The sequence below is a fragment of the Rhinopithecus bieti genome, unplaced genomic scaffold (assembly GCF_001698545.2).
Source record: "Rhinopithecus bieti isolate Rb0 unplaced genomic scaffold, ASM169854v2 scaffold_48089, whole genome shotgun sequence".
In the NCBI taxonomy this organism is placed as follows: domain Eukaryota; kingdom Metazoa; phylum Chordata; class Mammalia; order Primates; family Cercopithecidae; genus Rhinopithecus; species Rhinopithecus bieti.
In genome coordinates, this window is record NW_016819479.1 from 1732116 (window position 1) to 1757715 (window position 25600).

Genomic DNA, 25600 nt, shown 5'->3' on the forward strand with positions numbered 1-25600 from the left:
AATATCTCCATGACTTTCAACAACTCAGTTTTATTTTTACCCATGTTGCACATGCATCCAGGGTCAGCTGTGGCCCTGTTCCATGTCCTCGTCATTCCAAAGCCCAGACTGATGGAGCAGTCTCCATCTGGACATGGCTATTCTTCTGGCAGAGGGAAAGAGGAATTTCAAACCAGAAGCTGTCTCTCGAAACTACTGCATGAAAGTCACACACATCACTTCTGCCCACATTATATTGGCCAAAGTGAATCACATGGTTTCTCCTGACTTCAACAAGCAGGGCATGAATAATCTAACCTCCCATGAAGAACATGACAAGGAGAGAAAATAGAATAATTGGCAAACATTCATGCAATCTACTACAGAGGTCAATGGAGAATTTATCTCCTAAACTGGAAAATGAATTGTGCCTAAAAGGAAGGAAGAAGAACCTCCTCTTTGTTGAGGGGAAAAGTCCATAACACAGGAGTGCTTGGACCCAAGTACACAAATATAAGAACCCTTCTAGGAAAACATGAGCTGGGGAAGCAGTTTCTCTTTGCTATTTTGTGAGAAAATAAATGCCAAACAAATAGGAAAAAAAAATCCAAGGAGAGGGGTGCCGCTAGAGATGCGGAGAGAGTTAGGAACTTGGGGAAACCCAGTCTTGGAGAGATGACACCATTTTCTGCAGCTCCAGGCGGTTCCAGCTAATGATGGTGTGTAAGCAGAATGTGAATGCAAAGGATGCCAGAAAGTACATAAAAGGCAGAGGAAGAAGGATCAACATGTTTTGCTGCCATTTCCAGGAAAGGGATGGTGTCCCCAGCAGCCTCCCACAGTAGATGACCAGAAAAAAAGCAAACACAAATAACACTCATTGAAAATCCGAGTCCTGACTACTGTGTTTCACTGCACATCCTCCCTCAAATCCTGGCTGCAAACCAGCCCAGCCACTTGAAGCAGTGTTGGCAGCTTGCTCTCTCTTGGCACGGAGTATGCATGGCAGCTGGATGGCTTGTAGTCAGTGTAGTTTTGCAGCTGGTGGTGGTAGCAATTGGCAAAAACTAACTGTCCAGATGGGCATTAAATTTTCTTTAATGTTTATAATATGTCAAAAGAGAATAATCCTATGTCAAAGTGGCTTAGAAGAACTTTTACTCAGGAGCTTACAGAAATTCCTTTTTGACAAAATGGAGGTTGCTTTATTTCAATTCCATATGTGAGTCTTATTCCTTAGTTAATTTGGGGTGCTCCCCCACAGTGGAATATCCTTGGCTAAAGGGGGTTGGGGAAGTCTCCAACCTATTCCCTTTCTTGGGTTCTCCACAATTTGTTGATCACTAGCCAACATTCAGCAATAAAGGCACAGGGTGTGAGCTGAGGGTCCAAAAGGAAAATAATGTTTTATTCTGGAATTTTTATGATCCTCAGAGGGACCTGTACCATTCAGGTAACATTATAAAATTAGGAGGGAAGTAATAATTATGTTGCTGAGGAAAGAGAACTGGAAAAAACAAACATTTTCGGACATATAAAACAGGCAAGGGTTTAATATATGAAATATTTATTTTAAAATGCTATAAATAAATGAGAAAAACAAATAACTTATTTTAAAAACACGCTCAGGGTATGAATATGCAATTCACAGAATTGGAGATTCAGACGTTCTGTATAGTTAGAAATGATGATAAAACTCATTAGTAGTCAGGGAAAAGCAAGAGGCCATTCCCACCAAAAAAAATAAAAGAATTGGGGAAACAAGGATGTTCATACTTCATACACTGCTAGGGTGATTGTAATCAGTATAGCCACTTCGGAGGATAATTTCTTAGTGTCCGTAAATTTAAAATGCACACACCCCATGACCCAGTAAATCCTTCCCTCCCACTGACTACACATGCAAAACCATTCACAAGTATACAAGAAGTCTATGTGTTCACATCCATAACAGCTATACAACTCAAAGTAAGGTTCTGGTACTAGAATATACATCCCCTGAAAGCTTGTAGGAAATGGAGTGGGGGTTTCACTTCAGAATGAATTAATCAGCGTATGTGGAGACGAGTCCCAAAAATCTATTTTAAAAGCCCCTCAGGGGATTCTGATGCTCACAAAACTTTGAGAAACATTGTGTCAAAACACTGTTCCTACTGGAGGGAAAATGAAAACAAGCTAACTGTCCATCATCTACCACTGCTTACCATATTACAAAAAATTAACCAAGAGTTTAAAAGAATGGGGTAGATATGTGTGGATCCAGAAAAACACTGAAGAACAAAATCCACAGTATAATATTTGTTTTTAAAAAAAAACTACAAAACAAAGCCATACCTTTCTAAACCCACATTTCTACATGGAAATCTGTGTATGTGTGTGGAATATATATACACACACACATATGTATGTGTGTGTGCAGCATTCATCAAAAAGTCCAGAGTAGATATACCAGTTGATAAATGTGCTTAATCCTGGTGAAAATGCTGGGATTAGGATGGTGGTCAAGGAAAACTATGGCTTTTCCTTATCATTTGATTTTAGTAAAAAATTCATATGGGTATTATTTGTGAAAACATTTGTCTTCCTTTTTTTTTATTTTAAGAAAGAGCACTTCTTGTGAGTTAGGAGATTTGGATTCTAGACCACCCAGCTGTGTTACCTGGGGAGTCCCAGCCTCCATGGCTTCAGATTCCTAACCTGCCAAACAGAGGAATTAGGCCAGTTAACCCCAAAGTCCTTTTATTCAGCTGTATCATGCTATGATTCTTCCAAGAGTCTTGGTGTGAAAATCAGATCACTTAACAAACCTAACCAAAGCAATAAACAGAAACATGTATGTGTATATCTAAATCTACGTCTGTATCGGTCCTTTGAAGAAATAGTTAACAATGATAATACTTCCACATGTCACCATAGGACAAATGACTTGCATGAGATACCCTGCCTTTAAATATTGCTGTGGCTATGAGAAGCTCTTTATTTTTAAAGTAAACATTTAGAAATCTGATAAAACGAATTGTTTCTCAAAGTTTTCTAGGGATTTGAATTTAAATGAATCTTTAGGTCCCTAGTTTCAGTAGCATCAGTATGTGAACATAAACAACATGGCCGCCCCATCCTAGCCGAATGCACGAGTCCAGACAATAGTCATGCATGCGGACAGCTTGTCATTGTATTGGGCATATAGATGGTGTCAGGCCAAAGAGCTCTAATGACAGCATCACGCTTTGATTCTAACAGGAAAAGTAGGGATTTATGTTGATCACTCTGTTTATTTTCAATATTACATATCACCTTTGAAAACTGAAAAGGATTAGTAACTTGTTTCATGTATGAATCTGGATTTGTTTTGACCAAGATATAGAGAAATCTGAATAAACCAGAATTCTGGGGGTGTAGTGGGGGAGTCATAAGAAAGAACCTTGATTAAATCAGAACTAAAGAGAAAAAAAAACTCTACTAAAAAACAAACAGTAAGGCAAAGCTAATTACAAAGTTCAGGCAACCCAACTGTTTCCCATAACAGAGAGAAAGTTCTGCTTTCTTGATCATATGCAGTATTCAAACATAGCAGTTAACTGGAAAGAGGTTCAGAGACTATTGGCAACCCTGTCATTTACAACCAGTTAATGATAAATTTGGGACTGGAATCTACTTTTCCTGTCCCTTAGGCCAGGGCTCCTTCCGGAGTGTAAAACAAACAAACACAAATGCCTTTAACACCTTGTATATAAGTGGGTGAGTCAGTCCAATTTTATAAACAAATTAGTTTGAAAAACAGAGTTAAACACTTTTATTGTATATCTTTAAAATGAATTTTAAAAGATATATGGGGAAACATTCTTTTAAAATACAAATGCAATATACCCTCTATTTAGAATTTAGTAATTCTGGGTATGGTATAATTTTCTATCTTTTTTAAAAGAATTAAATGATACTGTGTGTTGGTTTTCCTCCATGAGTCACCCCAGATCCATTCTGTGGATTGCTCTGCCCTGCTCTGGTTCCTGGATGTTGACCTCGCAATAGCACTTGTCTTTAGGCTTGGTTGCATTTGTCCACTGGGAATAAGGGAAGGAGAGATTAGTGTTTGGAAGAGAAAGAGTTATTGAGGCATTACCCCTCTCCACTCAACCCCCATTCCTCTCCCTGCTTCACTGTCTGGCTGACAGTAGGTACCTGGCAGCTCTCTTCTAAGGCTTCAGGTTCTCTGGCTTCTGGTGACAGTGGTCCCTAAGTCACTCGCTCTCACTTATTGATGCCTTTGACCCAGCCCACGCCTCTGTAAGTAGTCCCTTCACTACTCTGTTTTTCAGTTAATCCTTTGAATATTCCAGCAGTTTCTTGCCAGGACCCTGACTGCTCCCTGCACAGAGTAAGAAGTCTGCAGGTATCCATGAATATACTGGTGTAATGACAGCAACTAGTAAATGAAGGCTCATGCCACCCCTGAATAAATCCCAGCCAGGGCCACATCAGGTCCTGCACAACCCAGGTCTGCCTTTCTGCATGCTCTGCCCCTGTTGGCAAAGGCAATCTACCATGGACCTGAGCGTGCTGCCTCTTCTCACTGTGTACGTTGAAAATGCAAGACTCCAGTCGCCCTTGACCCAGGCTGGTTGGATGAGATTACGTCTCTCTCCAGGACAAAAAGAGCAGTCTTGCTTACCACTTGCCATAAATAGAGCAGTGGGTTCCTGATCTCGATGTTTCTCAGGTGGACACATCTCACTGAGTACATGCCACCCACCTGGCCTGTCTGTGTTGCCCTCCTGGGACTTTGGAGACAAAGGAAACTGAGGAAAACCTGATGCTAAATATTGCTGGCTGCGCTATGAGCCTAACCCAGGAGGCTCATGTCATCTTCTGGTATCCATGAAATAGTAACAGGCTAATTTATGAGCCTGTAAATAGGGTAAAATCTCATACCCCAACATCTTCATCCACTACACCCCAGCCATGCTGGCTTCCTGTCCTGGGTCCTGTCTTCAGGATTTTGCACTTTCTGTGACTTTCATGTGGGATGCTCTGTCCCAAGTCTTCACATGTCTGTTCTGACTTTTCTCAAGTCTCAGGTCACTTACCTCCTCAGAAGCTACCCTCACCACCTGATCAAAAGCTGTTCTATTTTATTTTCTTCTTAACATTGTTTACTATCTCACATTATCTTTCAGTTGTTTGTTTAATGCAGGGGTGTCCAATCTTTTGGCTTCCCTGGGCCACATTGAAAGAAGAAGAATTGTCTTGGGGCACACATAAAATACATTAACACTAATGATAGCCAATGAGAAAAAAAAAAAAACTCGTAACGTTTTCAGAAAGTTTACAAATTTGTGGCCAGACGGGGTGGCTCATGACTATAATCCCAGCACTTTGGGAGGCTGAGGTGGGTAGATCACGAGGTCAGGAGTTTGAGACCAGCATGGCCAATATCTTGAAACCCCATCTCTACTAAAAATACAAAAATTAGCCAAGCATGGTGGTGGGCGCCTGTAGTCCCAGCTACTCGGGAGGCTGAGGCAGGAGAATCACTTGAACCTGGGAGGTGGAGGTTGCAGTGAGCCGAGACCTCGCCATTGCACTCCAGCCTGGGCAACAAGAGTAAAACTCCATCTCAAAAAAAAAAAAAAAGAAAGAAAGAAAGTTTACAAATTTATATTGGGCTGCATTCGAAGCAATTCTGGGCCGCGTGTATCCCACAGGCCACAGGCTGGACAAACTCACTTTAATGCTTATCTTTCCCCTGCTGAAAAATAAGTTCCAGGAAACTGGGTTCTCTTCTGTCTTATTCTCTGCTATCTCTCCAGAACTTAGAAGGTGTTGGCCCAGTAAAACAGCGTAAATGGATATTTAACAAGTAAATGAATAAGTAAATAAATGAATGAGTTTTTGCAATGTTACCCTTCATTGTGTGACTGTATACACTCTTTTGGGTGCCTCATCTGTACAATGGCAATAAGAAACTAATCTGCCTATGTCATATATATTATATCACATATACAGTTATATCTATCATATAATTGTACATTTATGTATAATAGCATATTTCACCTTATAGGTTATCTATAACAATCAAATGAGATAAGGTAATACTATCCTGAAAACTGCAAGGACAACATCATTCCTGTAAAATGCAAGGTTCAGTGTTAACATAAAAGTGCACATTTAGGGTCAATCTTAACATTTTTGCTTTGTAATATCACTTAGAGAAATCACATAATTGTCATGAGATGCATGTTCAATGCAGTCAATTAAACAGGGAGTTATAAAAAAGTGAAGGAGTGAAAGAGACATTTCTCAATACATCTAGTTCTAAGTAACAACGCTTTACTGTCTTCCGACCGAAAAGCAGTGCTCAGGGCCCATCCAGTTCTAAGTCACTACAATTACAGAGACGTCATGCAGAGATGACAATGCTCCAGTGATTTTCAGGGTTTCACCCTTACTAATGAGGTAGATTCCACAGACCATGCAGGAAAACCAGGCTCCTTGCTGGAGGCTCCAGGGCCTCTGAGCATTCACCCTGTCCTCTCCCGCAGCGTGACTTGCAGTGTGCACCAAGTTTTGCAGAGCATCTTACAATGTGGGTGATTTGCATTCTCCCAAAACACATCTGATATAGTATTACAAGGGTGGGAGGTGACAAGGGGCTCCCTGTCTTAAATATTTTTATGTAGCCCCCACCATCTGGAGGTTCACTGGGGATCTTCATCGAAGAAATAATGAAGCCTTTCTTAGCCTCCTCCCGGCTCCCTACTCACCTTTCCCCAAGCTCCCACTTACCCACCTGTGTTTCCTGCCTGGATCTGCCGGAGCTCTCACTTGTTTCTGCTAGCCTTGTCCAGGGATGAGATAACTTGGGGATTTGAATGCAGAGACCGTTTCATAGGAAAGAACCTCTGCCTCTATTCAATGCCAAGAAGAAAAATCTCAAAATTTCTGGCAGCAGCGGCTTTATAAACTGTAAGGATTTACAGTCAGACTGGTGAAATCCCTGTGAAATTTTGAAGTAAATTATGTCTAAGAGAAGTTTCCTCATCTGTCAAATGACAATGTTGGAATATTTTATTTATTTATTTATTTATTTGAGATGGAGTCTCACTCTGTCCCCCAGGTTGGAGTGAAGTGGCACGATCTTGGCTCACTGCAACTTCCGCCTCCCAGGTTCTATCAATTCTCCTGCTTCAGCCACCTAAGTAGCTGGGATCACAGACACCTGCCACAACGCCTGGCTAATTTCTATATTTTTAGTAGATACGGGGTTTCACCATGTTGTCCAGGCTGCTCTCAAACTCCTGACCTCAAGTGATCCACCTGCTTCGGCCTCCCAAAGTATTGGGATTACAGGCGTGAGCCACCGCACCCGGCCTGGAATATTTATTTAACAAATATTGTCGTGGCACGTACTGTGCACGTACTGTGCACTAGACACTCTCCAAAGGGATACACATTGCTAAAACATGGCTAAGTTACTAAAACACTACCGAATTACTAAAACATTACTTTAATACTCACAAGGCAAGCACTATTATTATCCCCATTCTGCCAATGAAAAAAATTGAGGCATAGAAAAGTGAAGTAACCTGCCCAAAATCATGCAGATGACAAAGCAGCAGGGCTGGAGTCTGGACCCAGGAAGCCTGGCTCTGGGGCCATCTGTTAGTCTTTGTACCATGCTGCCACTTATACTATCACCAAAGTCATATGTTGTGCTAACATTCGTGATTCAGCTCCCCAAAAGCCTTCATTTTGGTCACACTGGAACATGAATACTCATAAAGTACAGCGGTTTATTTGGTCAGATTCTTTCTACTTCCTACCTTATAAGTCACTTTCTGAGTAAGTGCAGGACTCAGGACTCTCCTGTGAAACGCCTGGAAAGGTATTAAAAGCTGCCTCTTCCCCGAGTCCAGCGAAATCGGAGGACTCTGGCCATTTACTGGAGAGAATTACTAGAATTCTGTAAAGAAAATGTCCACAGTGCCCCTAGGCATGTGAAACCTGGAATCCAGATGAGCTTTCTGTTGTGACTACTCTGCACAAATAGGACCTTTCAAGACCCTGTGTCATGCGTCCCAGCTCTCGTCCTGCACCGGCTTCCCTACTCCCCCTGACCCAGGCATTCAGACCTGCCTAGGCCCAGCCCCAAAGACTTCCCTGACCTTCCCACACAGCCATTCTGAAGCTTTCTCAAGTCATCTAAGGACAGACTAGTGGTCTGAGTGCCTCATAGTAGACGTCAGTGTCACTCATGGGTAAACAGCCCACACCTAGGACCTGAGCATGTGGGCCTTCTTTCTCCCGTCTCAAGATCAGCAAGGGGGAATTCAGTCCCAAAATAGTCAACGTAAAAAATAACATGAGGAAGGATGAACAGGCAGTGCACACAGGATTTTTAGGTCAGTGAAACTATTATGTAAGATACTGTATTGGTGGCTGCATACCATTATGCATTTGTCAAAACCCATGGACTGTACAACACCAAGAGTGAACCCGAATGTTAACGATGAACTTGACATGATGATGTGTCAATGTAGGTCCATCAATTGTAACAAATGTACCACTCTGTGGGGGGAATGTTGACAGTGGGGTAGGCTGGGAGAGGGGAGCAAGAAGTATATGGGAACTCTGTACTTAGTGCTCAATTTTGCTGCAAACCTACAACTGCTCTAAAAAATAAAGTCTGTTACAAAATAGTCGTAATAATATGGACCTTTACTTCAGCCTTGTAAAAGGAGAAAAAAGGAAATCCTAGCCTGAAACTACTACCATGTGGCATCTCTTTTTTGTCTTCATTCTATTTTTTTTTTTTTTTTTTTTGAGACAAGGTCCCACTCTGTCACCTAGGTTGGAGTGCAGGGGCATGCTGTCAGCTCACAACAACCTCCCAGGTTCAAGCAATCCTCCCACCTCAGCCTCCCAAATAGGTGGGACCACAGGTGTACACCACCATAGCTGGCTTACTTTTTGTATTTTTGGTAGAGGCAGGGTTTCACCACGTTGCCCAGGCTGGTCTCAACCTCCTGAGCTCAGGCAATAAACCTGCCTCACTTTCCCAAAACACTGGGATTACAGGTGTGAGAGGTGTGAGCCACTGCATCTGGCCTTCATTCTTTTTTGACTCCAGCCCACCTGCTGTGGTTGTGGTCCTTCTGCCTTGACACCCTGCTTTCTCTCTGGGTCTCTTTCTCCTTCTCTGTCCCTCTGTCCCTGTTTGTTCTAACTACAGGTCCACACACATAGGCACACCTCATTCCTAGTGGCAATAAGTCTTTTCTTAAATAAGTCAGTTGAGGTTCACTATCTTTGCTGCTTTCCTCATTCCCCTCACCCCCATCAACTCAACAATGTACAGACAACCTGGGCAGGCCAGTGTGAAACCCTCCTTACAATGTCAAATCGCTGGAAGTGCTGTCAATGCAATAAAGTGGCATTATAAGTGCAAATGTAAATTTGAATTGCACACAGTATTAAATTGTGTGGTTTGAGAACACTGCAATTTTAATAACATTAACACAGCTTCCCATTAGGCACAAATTTTGAAATAATGTGTAGCTTCCACAAATAAACACTTTTAAAGATTATCTAACTTAAAGCTGACAGGATACATAAATTGTAAACTGAACTTACACATCATCATAGCCTTACCATATTGGCCTTTGAACAGACATCCACTGTCCTTCAGCATGGTTTGCCTTAAGCTATGGAAGATTTGAATTCCATAAGGAACACATTTTTAGGCAGCCTATATCTTCTGATTAAATGAGCAGAGTAGTTATACTTTGATAATTTTGTTTCTGCCATATAATTTAGGAATCAGAAATATGTAGATAATCACAACATACTATATTAATTGTGGCTTTAATATAGAATGTAATATTTCATTTTCTCTGTAACGTGTTAAGTATTTTCCAAAGACAGCTCATGTAGCCATGTACCAAACAGTGCTTTTTTGGTTTATGTGACCTTGAACTTAAACGTTGGCTTGACGGTTAATGATGTGACTGCTAAGTATGCAGATAGTAAAGAAAGTACTCTCTATTGATCAATAATAGGTCCTATTTAATTGCTCTAGTATTGAATGAGAATCCCTAAAGAATTTTCACTTCTAGCAATGTTTTCTGACTTCCTCTTGGTGTCTAGACAATAATGATTTACTGAAATGTGTGGGGAGCAACATACAAAAAGGCCTTAAAAATATACAATATTTCTAGTTATCGAGGTAGGGGAAGTAAGAAAAAACAAAGCAATATTTTTGATTAGTACTAAGTATCGAGATCAAGCCATTCTGATACAAATAGGATTTAATAATAAAAAGATCCCAATATAAAAAAGTTACATTCGATCAAGATGACAATGCCAGGGTGAGAAGTAAGAAGTTTATGAAATCAAAATGATTTTCTATAAAAATTTCTAAGTGCCAAATAATCTTTTAGAAAACAAAAAGATTCTTGAAAAAACAGATTCTTTTCCATACCAGGTACCATGTTTCCCGTGAGTATTTGTGAGTGAGCTTATCAGTTTCAGTTTTCAGGTAGTCTGAGAACTCAGGGCTTAGAAGCCCTTGAAGGCAACTCTTCTTAAATAGCTGAATCCTCTCATTTCACAACAGCCAAGAACAGTCAGCTTCTACTTGAATCCCTCCAGTTATCACCTTACTTTATTTGAGACAGCTTGGTTTGAATTATCTTTCATCTATTGGTATTAACTCAATCTTTTAGGACAATTAAAGAACTGCATTAATGAATGCTGTGGTTTAAATATATGCATCCCTCCCAAGGTTCATATATTGGAATGTAAACCCCAAGGTGATGGTATTAAGAGGCAGGGACTCCAGGAGGTGATTAGGCCATAGGGGATCTGCATTCATGAATGGGATAAATATCCTTGTAAAACAGGCTTCAGAGAGCTGCTTGGTCCACGCACCTCTTCTTTCTCTTCTACCATATGAGAACATAGCATCTGTCTCCTCCAGAAGAAGCAGCAACACGACATGATCTTGGAAGCAGAGAGCAAGCCCTCACCAGACACCAAACCTGCCAGCACCTTAATCTTGGACTTCCCAGTCTCAAAAACTGAGAAGCAGGTTTCTATTATTTATCTATCACCCAGTCTCAGGTATTTTGCAAGAGCAACAGGAATAGACTAAGACAGTGAGTTTTGCACAATCTAACTTTTAAAACCTCCAGATAAGCACAGCACAAGTTTTATTTCAATGAATTAAAAGGACAAAGTAAGAAATTTCTCAATTACCTGACATTATTGAGTTCTGTATAACCTGAAACATACATATTTAACATTTAGCCCATTTTCTAGGCTTGATAAGTAGGCTATGATACAGACAGTGAAGAGTATTGTGCCTCATTATACATATTGTCAAGAAAGTATAGACTTTTAGAAATATGGAAAGAGATGTAAGACATGGGAATTAATTATACTGATTGCAGTATATATTGTGGAAGTTGTAAATTCTTAACAAAAACAAGAATCAATCCTGTGTCAAAGATTGCATTTGCATTGTTATTTGGTTCTTATATTTGCATGCAGAAAAATTCTTAATACGAGGTTCTTATGCTTAATACGAGGTTCTTCTATTCATAAGAACACCACATATTCCACCATGAGTTATTACTAGATTAAAGGGACAATGAGGAGTAAAGAAGTCTTCTACATCATTTTATGTTTTTATATACTATTACATTTACTACTTTCCAGACAAATGACCCATTTTACAGTCATCTCAATCAATGCCTTTCTGAAGAAAGGATCTACAACCCCACTTAGTTTTAATGGTCCAGAGCAAAATCATGAAGAAGGTAAACTTTGTATTTGACATTTCCCCTTTTCCCACAGTTGAGATTAGTTTGTTTATTTATTTATTTATTTATTTATTTATTTATTTATTTATTTATTTTTATTTTGTTATAATTTTTTTTTTGACACGGAATCTCACTCTGTCACCTGGGCTGGAGTGCAATGGCGTGGTCTCGGCTCACTGCAAGCTCCGCCTCCTGGGTTCATGCCATTCTCCTGCCTCAGCCTCCCAGGTAGCTGGGACTACAGGCGCCCACCACCACACCTGGCTAATTTTTTGTACTTTTCAGTAGAGACAGGGTTTCACCGTGTCAGCCAGGATGGTCTCGATCTCCTGACCTCATGATCCATCCACCTTGGCCTCCCAAATGCAGGGATTACAGGCGTGAGCCACCGTGCCTGGCCTAGTTTTTTTTTTTTTTTTTAATTTGGAAATCAGAAAGAAGAATAAGGCAGGAAAGGCGGACCAATTAAAGAGTAATAGCAGGTACCTGGTGTGCCAGGACAAGCCAAGAGAAGGCAAGGTCTAGATGGATGACAGCAAGGTGTGCCATGGAGCATTGGAAGACTACCAGGGTGAGTTCTCATGGGAAAAGCAAGAGTTCTACTTGTATCATTATTTGCCTGGGCTCCAGTATTCCCTCTCTCTTTAGCACGTACTTGGCTGCTGAGATTGGAGTTAATCTTTTGTCTCTCCACAAAGGAAAATTTGGATGGGTGGGCATCGTGGGCACCCTCACCATGGCCAGGAATGTTAGGGGGTGTTCTGCAAGCTCTTTCACACACACCCACACTCCTGCAGCAATCTACTGTGGTCCTGCAATCAAGAGGACCCTGCTCAGTGGCGGACTGTGTGTGATTCCTCTTCCCAACTTACAAGACTCTACCAAGAGACTTCCACCTTTCATGTTGGTCTCTAGCTGTATCTCTGTGAGTGTTCACATCTCCTGCTCTGCTGAGTTATTCCATTTGCTTCTTCAGATCCATTTTTCATCCTTTCCCACAAGTGCTGACCTTCACTATCTACCAGAAAATAATTGAAGGAGTGATGTGGTTTGGCTGTGTTCCCACCCAAATCTCACCTTGAATTGTAATTATCCCCACATGTCATGGGTGAGGCCAGGTGGAGATAATGGAATCATAGGGGCAGTTTCCTCCTTACTCCTGTTAGTCAATCAGTCTCATGAGCTATGATAGTTTGATAAACGGGAGTTCCCCTGCACAAGTCCTCTTGCCTGCCACCATGTAACACATGACTTTGCTCCTCCTTTGCCTTCCACCATGATTGTGAGGCCTCCCCAGCCATGTGGAACTGAGTCAGTTAAACCTCTTTCCTTGATAAATTACTCGGTCTCAGGTATGTCTTTAGTAGCAGTGTGAGAACAGACTAATACAAGGAGAGAGAAGAAAGAGATTTGGGTATTTTTTCCCTGATTCCTGCTGCCAGTTTGCAATCTGTTGGTCTCCATCAATCCTTCTACTGAAGGTTTCTCCTCCCTCCAGACAGGTCTGGTTGTGGTCCCCACGCCTACCCCTTGCTATTTCAGGGTGGTCGTGGCTCACCACTGTCACTAGCTAGCCCAGGGCACAGCACCATCTGCGTTGGTTTCCCTCAGCCCTGGCGACACCTGTTTCAGTGATCTCTTTACTAAACTCTTCTCAGTACCCAGTTTGATTGAATCATCTGTTTCCTACAAGGAAACTGACTGATTCACCCTCCAACAGGAATGATCCATTCTGTCTTTTTTTTTTTTTTAATCTACCCAAATCCTATCTATCCTCTAAAGCTCAGCTCACAGTTGTGTTCAAACTCACCCTCATGCTTGTGCATCTACATTGACATCTCCCGTCTAATGTTCTCTAAGTTCGTACTCCACAACTCCCAATTTGTCCCGTTTCAGGCCTTTTCTTCATCTCAGCACCACCAGTACAGTTGATAATTTTTTTTTGCTTATACCCTTATTGCTTGATCCTGTGTTGGCTCAGCATTAGGCACTCAACAAAAGTCATTCTTGAGCTGGAACAGTCAATCCCTAGCGATAACACCTTGAAAAGAGGTGTGAGTGCACATTTACCTTAAGAGAGTGTGTCACAGGATCACAGATAAGTCAACTAAGAAGGAATTAGGGAGATAATCTGGCCTAATCTCCCAATTGTGGTGATGAGAAAACTGAGGCTTGGAGAGATGACTTAAAGTCCAACATCGCATAGTCAGCGAGTGGCACATCTGGGGCTCAAAGCCAGAATATTTTTATTACATTCCTTGCTGCCTCTGATACCGGTTTTTTGTGTCTCAATATCTTCTTATCAAAAATATACTTCTTCATATCTGAATTCTTAGTATAGCCCTTCCACTTCAAAACAGCATATATTTGTTCCTCCTGCTGAAATACAATTTTCTTGAGCCCCCTAGGGCTGTTAGTCATTCATGCATTATCCTTCACATATCATTTTAAAAATTAACCACCCAGACAAAGACTGAATTCTGTTCTTCCCTGTATATCTGGGAAGGGAGAATAGAGCCCTTTGGCTCTTTACTTCAATATTCTCTGATAAATTCAGGCGAACACAAAGAGTATTCTGGTCATTGTCTGCCACTTCACTCATAGCTACATGCTGAATAGAAAAGGGATCAACTACCCACATTTAAAATATTCATAATTACATACTCTGTCCTACAAGGAGCACCTGGCTGCCAGCAGATGCACAGACAGAGCTGCACAGAGCCGTAAGCTCTTACTCTGCTGAGGAGTCCAGCCCTGTTATATGCTGAGCCCTGCAGTCCTGAATACTCAGACCAAATGCAAGCTCACAGTACATGTATACGGCACTGAAGGCAACTTCCTTGTAATGCTTTTACTGGCTTATGTTAGGGATTCTGAGCATGCAATAATGAATTTTATTTCCTACTCTTATAGAGAATGACAAGCATGTGCATTCATGGATTAGCCACCTTAGTTTTGCAACATATGAATGTAAAAATGAGCAACTGATTACACCATTCCATTATCACTATGAGTCAACTGTAAGACAATAGAGAACATGAAGCCAATGGAGTGCTACCTATGGCTCATGATATGACCCAGAACATCACCATGTGGGTTTCAGGCAATGAGTGTTCTACCCCTTCTCATACCAGACACCATTTAGTGGCGTACTTTTTATTACATTAAAGGAGACTCCATACAAAAATGTCAGCAGTATCCAGTTGACTCATGGAATTGAGAACTGTGCATTAGCTGCCAATTTAAATTAATTTTGCTTCTTGAACCATAAAAAATAGTTCTTTGAACAAGAATTCATGATAAATACACATGTGTAAAAGACCCTTAATCATAATTATTTTAAATACATAAAACACAGTTTAAGATTCTCAGCCTCATTAATTTCTTATGGTATAAAAGAACAAAAGCAAATGGTAAATGGGAAAAGTATGTCATAATTTAAATGTATTATGCATGGTCATTTAGCTCATTAAATAAAAGATTCTTTATAAACTCTAGGAAAAAGATCATTTCCATACCACCCAATGACAGCAAGCAACGTTCTGATTTTCTTGTAGAGAACTGGCATTGTATGTCATTTAGATTTTAAGAGAATACTACCTACAATTAAAGCAGTAGAATTAGAATGTACTAGTTCCCCTCTTATCCATGGGAGATATGTTCCAAGACTCCAGTGGATGCCTGAATCTTCTAATAGTACCGAGGTCTGTATACACTATGTTTTATCCTATATATGCATACCCATGATAAAGTTTAATTTATAAATTAGATACAGTGAGAGACCAACAGCAGTAACTAATAATAAAACAGAACAATTATAACAATATGCCAGCATCACTACTCTTACACTTTGGGGCCATTATTAAGCAGAATAAGGGTTTTTAAACACAAACACTGCGATACTGTGAGAGTCAATCTGATAACCAACGTGTCTTCTAAGTGACTAATGAGCGTGTGCCATAGACAGTGTGGATGTGCTGGACAAAGGGATGAATCACATCTGGAGCAGGACAAAGCAGGATAGCAGGAGATTTTATCACGCTACTTAGAGTAGCATGCAACTTAAAACTTACAAATTGTTTATCTCTGGAACTTTCCATCTAATGTTCTTGCACCACCATTGACTAACGGTAACCAAAACTTTGGAAAACAAAACTGCAGATAAGGGAGAAAACTGCCTTAATTGAAATCATCTTGTGACACGTTGGGCTTCCTCTTTCTGAGCACTTAACTCTTGTTTTCTCTGTCAGGGTCCCAAAAAGCAGGGGACACATTTCCAAGGTATGACATATAGTAGGGGTTAAGTAAATGTCAGTATGCTCTATATCTACACAGTAGCCCTAATCCTCCCCATGACCCCACACTCTGAATCATCGGGGGGTTTATCTCCCACCCTCTGAAGCACATGTGTCTTACCAAGGCCTCCAGTACATCTGCCCCTTCTTGGTCATGCAGTCTAATGAACACAATGCCATCAATATAATGGATCAATGTGATGATGTTCAGGACATTAAGATGATTCGGGTCCCTTCAGATTATATTATCACAGAAAAGGAAGAGTTAACATAGCCTCAAGATAAGACATTAAACGTATTGTGTTGTCTGTTCTATGTGAATGTAAACCACTTCCGCTCCTCCTTTCTGAGAAAGATGGGAAAGAGCACATTTGCCAGATCTGTAGCCACACACCTTGTATTAATAATTAGCTGTGTTCATTGGCTGGGTAAGATACTACTCTGGTGCAGTAATTGCAAGTGGAGCTACTACCTGCTTGAGTTGGCAGAAGTCCACTGTTAACCTGTTTTGTTTGTGGTTTTTCTGTCTTTTTTGTTCAGCCAGAAACTTATTAATTTAATGGGGATATGATGAGGCTCACTACCCCTGTAAGGCTGGTATTAATTGCTGCCATTTCCCCTAAACAAAACATTGCCTTTTATTTAGTATCTTGTTGTAATAGGGGTGGGGACAGTTTCAAATGCCTTCCCATTATGATAACTCTTTACTCTCAAGCCAAAGGATCAATGTTGAGAGTTTCACTAGCTATTGGCATATATATCCCAACTATACATATATGCATATACACAAATATACACTAAGAGTCAGGCCTGGGCTTGGACTCCATTTTATTACCATTCCCCATCTACCCCTACTCTTATTGAGAGGGTCACAATAACCCTTTAGCTCCTTAGGTATCAGTATCCAGAAGTACTCACGAGTGTCTGAGTACTACTCTTTCCCCATTGTAATGTTACCTGAATAAATGGCCATAGGTCCCTCTGGGGAAAATCTGTAGGAGTCATTGTCATATATATTTGCCATAATTTTGCAGGTCCTTCCTTCTGGAGATCTGGCCTCTCCCTCAGTCAATGGCATCCACTCTGAGAAGTGGCTCATGTCCAGACACTGATAACGGACTGTGATTCTTTAGAAGGATGCCTGCACTTAGCCTCCTTGACTTCTTTTAATTGTATAGATTGAGTGATTCCCTTGATGACTGTCCATCTATCTTGCTATGTCCAATAAACCATCTCCGTGACTCTTTGTGGGTCACATCCCCCCAAGTACTATTATGACATTGCTGCTCATTATGATAATTACATTGCATCTCGCTTCTGATGTTAAGCACCACCATCTGGCCTCTATGATTTCAGGATCCCATCATCCCCATTGTAGTGAGGGAGCCCAGTTCTCTAGCAGCAGGTCCCTGGCTTATAGAGGAAAGCCACCACTGAAGTTCTCAGTGATGCTGGTCCCTCTCTGAGTGATGAATTTCATATCACTTTAGTCAATAGAGTGCCTTCTGTCCTATCCCTGGAATGTAGTCATCTGGGAGCGTTTGCAATGTTTTGTAATACATCCATTCTTGAATGTACTCATCCTTGGGGCCTTTTGGTCCTTTTCTCCCATCTTCCACACACAAGTTTTGGCTTTTCTATTTAGCGTGGTTCATAACCTTCTACAGTCTTCCAAGAGCCATCCTAGCCATGCGTTAGAAGGTGCAAATGCAACCAGCGTTTTTGTCAGGGCATTAAATACTGTAGACTAGGACAGTGGTCCACTATCAATATGCTCTCCCTTATCCAATCTCATGCTCTGCCCTACAAATTCATCATCTTCAGGCTCCAGTCCCATATGGATTATGTGGCCAGGTCTCACAGCTCATTTATAAAATTGTGCCTTTCCTCCCTTAGCAGGCTCCCTCTTTCCTGGACAGATTATGTTGGAATTGACTCTATTTGTCTCATACTAGGCCAGGAGGGGTGGTGGAGGTAATTCCTGAGGGGTACATGTTGTCTTAAAAAGCATCGGCGTCCACAGATTTAAATGGTGGAGGCCTTATGGGGTGGGCATGCTAGCCTTGAACATTTACCTGCTCAGAGAGTTCCAGGCAAAAGGGATTTTAAGGGTTTTTTTAGTGCACCCACTCAGGTATCCCCTTTCTAAGACTCCCAACCAGGGCATGGCCTTGACATGATAGACTTTTTGGAGCTGAGACTTCAACCTTCTATGGAGCTTTGCCATCCTGAAAATTATGGCCTAGAACTGACCCTCGGGTTTTTCTGTCCTTGATCATAGAGATAAGAATCTCTTTATATGTTCCTAAAGAGTTCCTCTGACATTCACAGTATCTCTTAAATTACTGATTACTGACTCAAAGGCATTCACTGTCTTTCTCCAGGGCATGAGATTGCAGTCCACAACAGCCATTCAATTCCGCCATCCTCATCAGTACCCGTCCCTTCAGAATCTAACAAACCCTGAAATATTTCAGTGCATTCCTTCTACTGCTATCCCATCCCTGTTCACCACTTATAAAGTTATAATAGTTTCAGTGCTATAGAATGCTAGGATCTTCCATGTTTCACCTGGCGCCAGCAATAATTTCCATATTGCCAGCTGGCCAGCAAGTAATGCGGCTCCAAAATCACATTGATTGTCTGCATTCTCCAACCACTCCTGACACCAAATGTTTTGGTGATTAGATTCTGAGCCTGCAACCCCGTTTTGGAGAACGTTTATTCGAGAATGCTCAGGAGTGATATGTGTGAGGGAGTGAAGCCAGGCATATTAAGCAGAAGGAAAAGTTGAAAACAATGTTATTGTAGCAGACTCAGCCAATCCCCCATGGACTTCTTGAGATGGTCTTCAAATGTAACGGCCCATCAGAGTTGGCCCAAATTGAGGCAAGGAGGCTGGCCTTTGTTTCCTTACACTGACCAGTCATTTCCCTGGGAATTGATGAAAACTTGAGGGAAGCAACTCCGTTAAGGCCAGGAGCAATTTCCTGTGGGGGACTCAGCTGCACAGTTTCAGTCACCAACATTCCTGCAGCTCGGGAAATCAGTGGCTTAGATTTGAGTCAGTGACTCCATTCTTCCTTTTTCTTCTCCAGATATCCATGCACATGTTCCCAGCTGCTGCTAATAATGGTAGCACTGAGTAATATCTACTCGTTCTCCACTGTTCCCCCTCTTCCTGCAACCTAGTTTAGAACATAAAGAAAGGAACTTAAGAAGGAAAAAAGAAAGAGAAAGCGAATGAAATGAGTACCTCTTGAGGACCTTATAGGTACCAGGCTCGGTACTAATCTCTTGCATATGTTTCTTCATTTGTCCCTCACAACCACTCAATGAAATAAGGATCATTTCCAGTTTATAAAGAAACCAGGGCTCAGAGCAGGCTGGTACAGTAGCAGGATCTCCTTTTTGTTCTGAGACAAGAGTCTCACTCTGTTGCCCAGGCTGGAGTGCAGTGGCACGATCTTGGCTCACTGCAAGTTGTGTCTCCCAGGTTCACACCATTCTCCCACCTCAACCTCCCAAGTAGCTGGGACTACAGGTGCTCACCACCACGCCTGGCTAATTTTTGTAATTTTAGTAGAGACAGGGTTTCACGATATTGGCCAGGCTGGTCTCGAACTCCTGACCTCATGATCCGCCTGCCTTGGCCAGAATCTCCTTTTAAGTGGCCATGGCCTCTTGGAATCCTAAGATAGGAAAGCCAGAAACTGATGTTGCCCAAAGAATCTTAGGTTTCAGGGCCATATCTGTCATATAATGAGAACAAGGGAACAGATGTCTGACATCTAGCTCCAGCAATTCAGCTAAGGCTCACATACATCCCCCAAAAAACACCTCACAACATCCATCTCAGTTTTAATCACACTACTCTACTGCACTCGTGTTGCCAATTCATCATTCTAACAGCCTATGTCCCATGACAAATGGCAGGGATGCTGTGTTTTATCCAATGACATATCTAGTCCAGCACTGAAAGTGGCCTGCACAAGTATGGGATTTAACTAAACATCTTGGCATCAAAGGTACAACTTGGGTCCTCCTCTGCATCTCACATTACCAAAACTGCACACAACCCCTAAGTCAACTGTGCAAGGGATGGTTGGCAGGTGAAAGCAAAATATGCTAAAACTGAAGGTGTGGCAGACACTCTATGACCCCACCCAAACTGGGGTTCAGATATTAAGATTGATGATTCCACACACAACACTAAAAAGGTACAGAAAAGTTTGTTAATCACGGTATTAGTATACTCCAGAGAAACAGAATGAATAAGATGTGTGTGTATATATATACACACACACACAGATGTGTATATGTGTGTGTGTGTGTGTGTGTGTATTGAGGCCAGGTATAGTGGCTCACCCCTGTAATCCCAGCACTTTGGGAGGTCAAGGCAGGTGGATCACCAGAGGTCAGGAGTTCGAGACTAGCCTGGCCAACATGGTGAAACCCCATCTCTACTAAAAATACAAAAATTAGCCAGGTGCCGTGGCATGCACCTGTAATCCCAGTCACTTGGGAGGCTGAGGCAGGAGAATCTTTTGAACCCGGGAGGCGGAGGTTGCAGCAAGCTGAGATCACATTGCTGCACTCCAGCCTGGGTGACAGAGCAAGACTCCATTTCGAAAGAAAGAATGAAAGAAAGGAAATTAAAAGAAAAGAAAAAAGAAAAGAGAAGAGAAAAGAAAAGAAATTCGCTAGGAGAATTGTGGAAGCTAGAAAATCCAAACTCTGCAGAGTCACCCAGTAGGCTGGAGACCCAGGGAACAGTCGATGCTGCAGCTCACATCTGAAGGTGGTTTGTTAGCAGGATTTTCTTTTCTCTAAGGGAAGTCAGTCTTTTTCTGTTAAAGTCTTCAACTGACTGGATGAGGCCCACCCAAACTATGGAGGGTCATCTGCTTTACTTAAAGTTGGCTGGTGTAAATATTAATCTCACCATAAAAATACCTTCACAGAAACAACTAGAAGAATGTTTGACCAAATATTTGGGTATTATGGCCAAGCTGACACATAAAATTAACTATCACATTCACATAATGAGGCTTTCTGTGGGGAAAAGGGGGACTCTAAAGCACACCCAAAAATGGTTTGAGAGAGCTTGGGAAAGAGGCTGCTTAGGGGTATTTGGCTGACAAGGGGGTGGAACGTTCCCACTCATGGCAGAGGTTCATGTGGCCTGAACCTCCCTCCAGCACCAAAGGAGGGAGCAGGCAGGCTTTCTTATCCTGCATGTCTAAATGTGGGCACAAGGGCAAGAAGAAGGGGTGCAGCTTAAAGGATGTAAAAAATACAATCAGGCTCTGTTTCAAAAGAAAATGTGGATTTCACTCCATTTAATGAATTAAAAAATATAGTGATAGAAGTAGAGAACCAAGAGGAAGAAACATTAACCAAAGCATGTTTGACCACAGACACCTGCCACTTAAACAGGAGGTCCAAAACATTCAATCTGGAATCCAAAACAGGAAGTCTGGTCCCAATTGAAGCTATCACCGTACACAAAGAAGAATAATTCAGGAGATCACAGCCAGCAAGCAAAATGTGGCCAGCTGATACATATTTAGGTCGAGAGCAGAACTAGGCATTATCTCGCTAACACCTCGATGATTTTTGTTCTCTCCATCCTGAAAGCACATTTGAAGGAGCAAACACCTAAAAGCCAGAATATTTCTAGGTACTGTGGAATAAAAAACTGGGAACATGGTAGAAACACAGAAAAAATAGTGACAATCTCTACTCAGTGGAATTACATAGAAATCCCTGAAGTCATCTAATTTTGCAGAGAACACATTCCTTAAGGTAAAATGAAAATGTCGAAATTCGGTGCCCACCATTCCAAGGGTCTGAGGGCACCTGAGAGCACTTTCGGCCCCTTTAAGCCATTAGGAGACTTTAACTCCTCCTTCTAGGGAGCCAGCAGGGTGGTGAGCTCAACAAGCCTATAAATTAAGCCATGGGTCCTATTTTCCCAGCAAAGCAAGTTTAGAATGTACCATATAATTCTGCTGACTTGACATACCTCCATTAAAGGATATGGCCACTGAGTGTGGGATTACAAAAAGAAATTACAGATTTTCTAATAAATGCCTCAAACTGCCAAGAGAATGTGGTTCTCAGGATATTTTTTCCCTTTGTGGCTGAAAATAAACATGTTCATTGCTTTATAGTTTCCTGAAATGATGACATTCTAGTATAATTGCAAATTCTTGTGACAGGCAAAGGATATTTACTGACTGTAATGCTCTATAAAGCACATGAGTAATAAATAGCCCAGGAAAGGCTTTCTCAGTGGACATGAGTACCAAATAAGTAATCACAAGAACTTTCTTGCTAAGGCGGAACACTCAGTCATATCTTTTTCCATCAGATTATAATTGATAGATTTGCTCAGTCTTAAAATGTACCTCTCCAAGTTCTGAAATGCAAAAATTGGAGGTAAAATAAAGACTTAAAAGTCCTGTTTTCCTTATTATGTAAGTAAAGAAAAATCCAAATGAAATATCCACTACTATATTCAAACTATACATAGACAATATTTCTTATAAATTGGCTCTATTGGCTGGGCAAAAGACTTTATTGATATTTGCTCAAATAAAATTTTAACTAGAACTATAAAGTTGAAGCGAAACATATTCTAGAAGAGTTATCCACCGTACCAAGGAAGCTAAACTTCCCAAATTTACTGGACCAATTGTTTAAGTGTCCTTGCCAGTTACCTAGACCTGACAATTATTTCATATAGAAGATCAGCACACAAACTAATCAGCACACAAACAAGTCATCTCAAGAGCGAATGGGGAAACAGAAAGCAAAACGGAAGACTGAAAATAAGAGAGGATTCTGGGAACACAGTAACCTGAACGCAGCTCCCCCTCCACCTTCCACATGTGCACTCATTATTTCAATCCATTTGCCTCTCTTGAACCAAAGGGCTCCCTTGCACTCTTAGAGGAGAGAACCCTTGCAAAAAAGCAATGTGTCTCCAGGGATTGCACCAATCTTGGAGAACAATGTCAGGGGTTCTGGAGCAACAACACAAGGACAATCAAACCTGAAAACCCATGGCCCAGTGTGGTTTGTGTACCCCAGGTAGGGGCAGGGAACTGTAGTGAGAAGGGTGACATCAGCCTCCAGCAAATGTGCTTGAGATGGAGATGGTGACATCAGTCCTAAGTGTACTGGGTTGTCCTCACTCCTAAGAGGAGTTCAACAGCCAGACTGTATCCTCCTTGACTCTGAAAGAACAAACAGGCAAGACAACTGAGGGCTTCTTCCAGGGGCCTCAGCAGAGGACCACAGCCTGCAAAAGTGAGACTACCTGCAAAAGTACCACCTATTATCATGTGCTAACAGCTAGCCCTGATGAAATAAAAAGCAAGAAAAATAGCAATCCATGGAGTTGCCTGGAGAACAGACTGTGGTTAAGATTGGTGTGCAGAAGGTGCTCTCAGGAGTGCCTGTGGGGTGAAGGAAGCAGGACTGGACAGAGAAACTGAACTAGGATGCAGCCAATAGCAAAGACCGTATCCAGCTCTACAGGGACCTCTGGAACCCGGATGGCCCACCTCGCTAGGATGGGGCAAGGGACTGCTGGGCCCTTATATCCCTGAGTCCCCCATTAGATGCTGCCTGCCTCACAGAAGAACTTGACCAAGGGCAAATCCTGGGGAGGGACTCTGTTGAGAGCTGTGTTCTGCCAGCACTCCTAGCGGACTGTGGAATGAGTCCCTCCTGCTGATGGGAATCTGGCAGCGCCCCATACCTCAGTCCACCCTTAGGCCATTCACCCCCATGGACTTCATGTAACAAGTTCTGGGATCAGTTTCTCCAGGATTCTTACTCGTCTCTTCCTGAAAAAAAAGTAAAGATGAAAACTATTGCCATGCTTCTCTTCCTGCTTCTGCATCTGGTCTCAAAACCAGCCCATCTCTTCCTCTATTACCTAATCCAGGTTCCCTTTGTTCCTAGGTAGCACTTCTGCTGATCTAGACAGCTTTGCAAAGTAGCACACACCCTCATTTTTGGAGGTTCTGAGCCCTAGCTTAGGGCATGGCTGAGGCACTTGTCTATTTGATATCACAAGTGGGCAGGGGAATACCAAGAGATGCCACAGCAAATTGCCTTGGTACCAAATACATTCTCCACTGTCACCATTAAGTACCAGCTCCTCTGCCCTTTCCTGGTCCCTGCCAGAAGAGTCACTTCTCTCTGGGCCTGCTGGTCTCTTGTGGCCCTTCGTGGAAGTGCTCTTCCTCTAAGGAACCAAGATGTCTACCCCATAAAGTCTAGAATTATAGAGACAGGAAGCACACAATCTTTGCCACAGCATACTCCATTCACATGCCCATTGTGCCAGCACCGAGTGACTGGTATCAGAGGCTGGCTAATGACTTTCTCCTTCCACATAGATATTCACATGATATTCAAGGTTCTCTTACTTCACGTTCACTCCCATGGGTCCATCATATCTCTTGCTCAGACCTCCTTGTCTTTGGTTAGCCAGTATTTCTCCCTCCAGGCATTTGACCAAACAGTTGGGATATAAACCATTACCTATATGCACATATTTATTCTTCTCTAAGAGCGATATTCTCAAGTGTGGAATATGCTACCACCAAAATCTGAAGCAGCTCCTCAGGCACTGTTCTTCCTTCCTACTGACAGAACTATATGATGTAATAACATTTCCCTTACCTTGGAGGTCATCCCCCAAACCAGAGAAGCCGTATAAAACTTACTAATTTAATAGGCTCCTGAATCATCTATAGGCATTATTTCCACTTTCTGGAGCCTCGAACCTACTTGGTGCTTCTCTTTCATCCAATCCAATTAGCACAATGTCACAATAGATTGATACAATAGACTAGTAAGATATTCTGTAGAATATCTAGGCAGTTCATATCTCTTCAGAACTACAGAATGGCAGACGATGGGAAGATTAATATAGCCCTAGAGAAAGACCATACATTCTGTTGTTCACTCCAAAACTTGTGAGCTATATCTGATTCTCTTTCCTGTGGAAGGAGATAGAATACATATTTATCAGACAAAAGGTCACATACCATGTTTGTGGTATAAAAAAAAAAGTTTTTTTTCTTTTTCTTTTTTTTTTTAAGATGGAGTCTCGCTCTGTCGCCTAAGCTAGCATGCAGTGGTGCCATCTTGGTTCACTGCAAGCTCCGCCTCCTGGGTTCATGCCATTCTCCTGCCTCAGTCTCCCGAGTAGCTGAGACTACAGGCACCCGCCACCACACCCGGCTAATTTCTTTTTTGTATTTTTAGTAGAGACGAGATTTCACCGTGTTAGCCAGGATGTTCTTGATCTCCTGACATTGTGATCCTGCCGCCTCGGCCTCCCAAAGTGCTGGGATTACAGGCGTCAGCCACCGTGCCCGGCCTTTGTGAGGTGTTGTTAACTTGCTCTGTCAAAGACAGCACAACTGGCAGAAGAGCTACAACTGGGACCCCTATTTGTGAATTTGTGATAGTTCACTCTCA

The 25600-nt window shown here is 41.9% G+C and overlaps 1 protein-coding gene across 1 annotated transcript in view; it reads right to left on the reverse strand.

The window, feature by feature from the left end:
* Nucleotides 1-3748: 3748 nt before the first annotated feature.
* Nucleotides 3749-25600, reverse strand: part of FTCDNL1 (formiminotransferase cyclodeaminase N-terminal like) — a 94194-nt gene continuing 72342 nt past the window's right edge. The window contains exon 4 of the transcript XR_001882729.1: nt 3749-4040. The gene's annotated coding sequence lies outside the window, so the exon portion shown is untranslated. The remainder of the gene's footprint in view (nt 4041-25600) is intronic.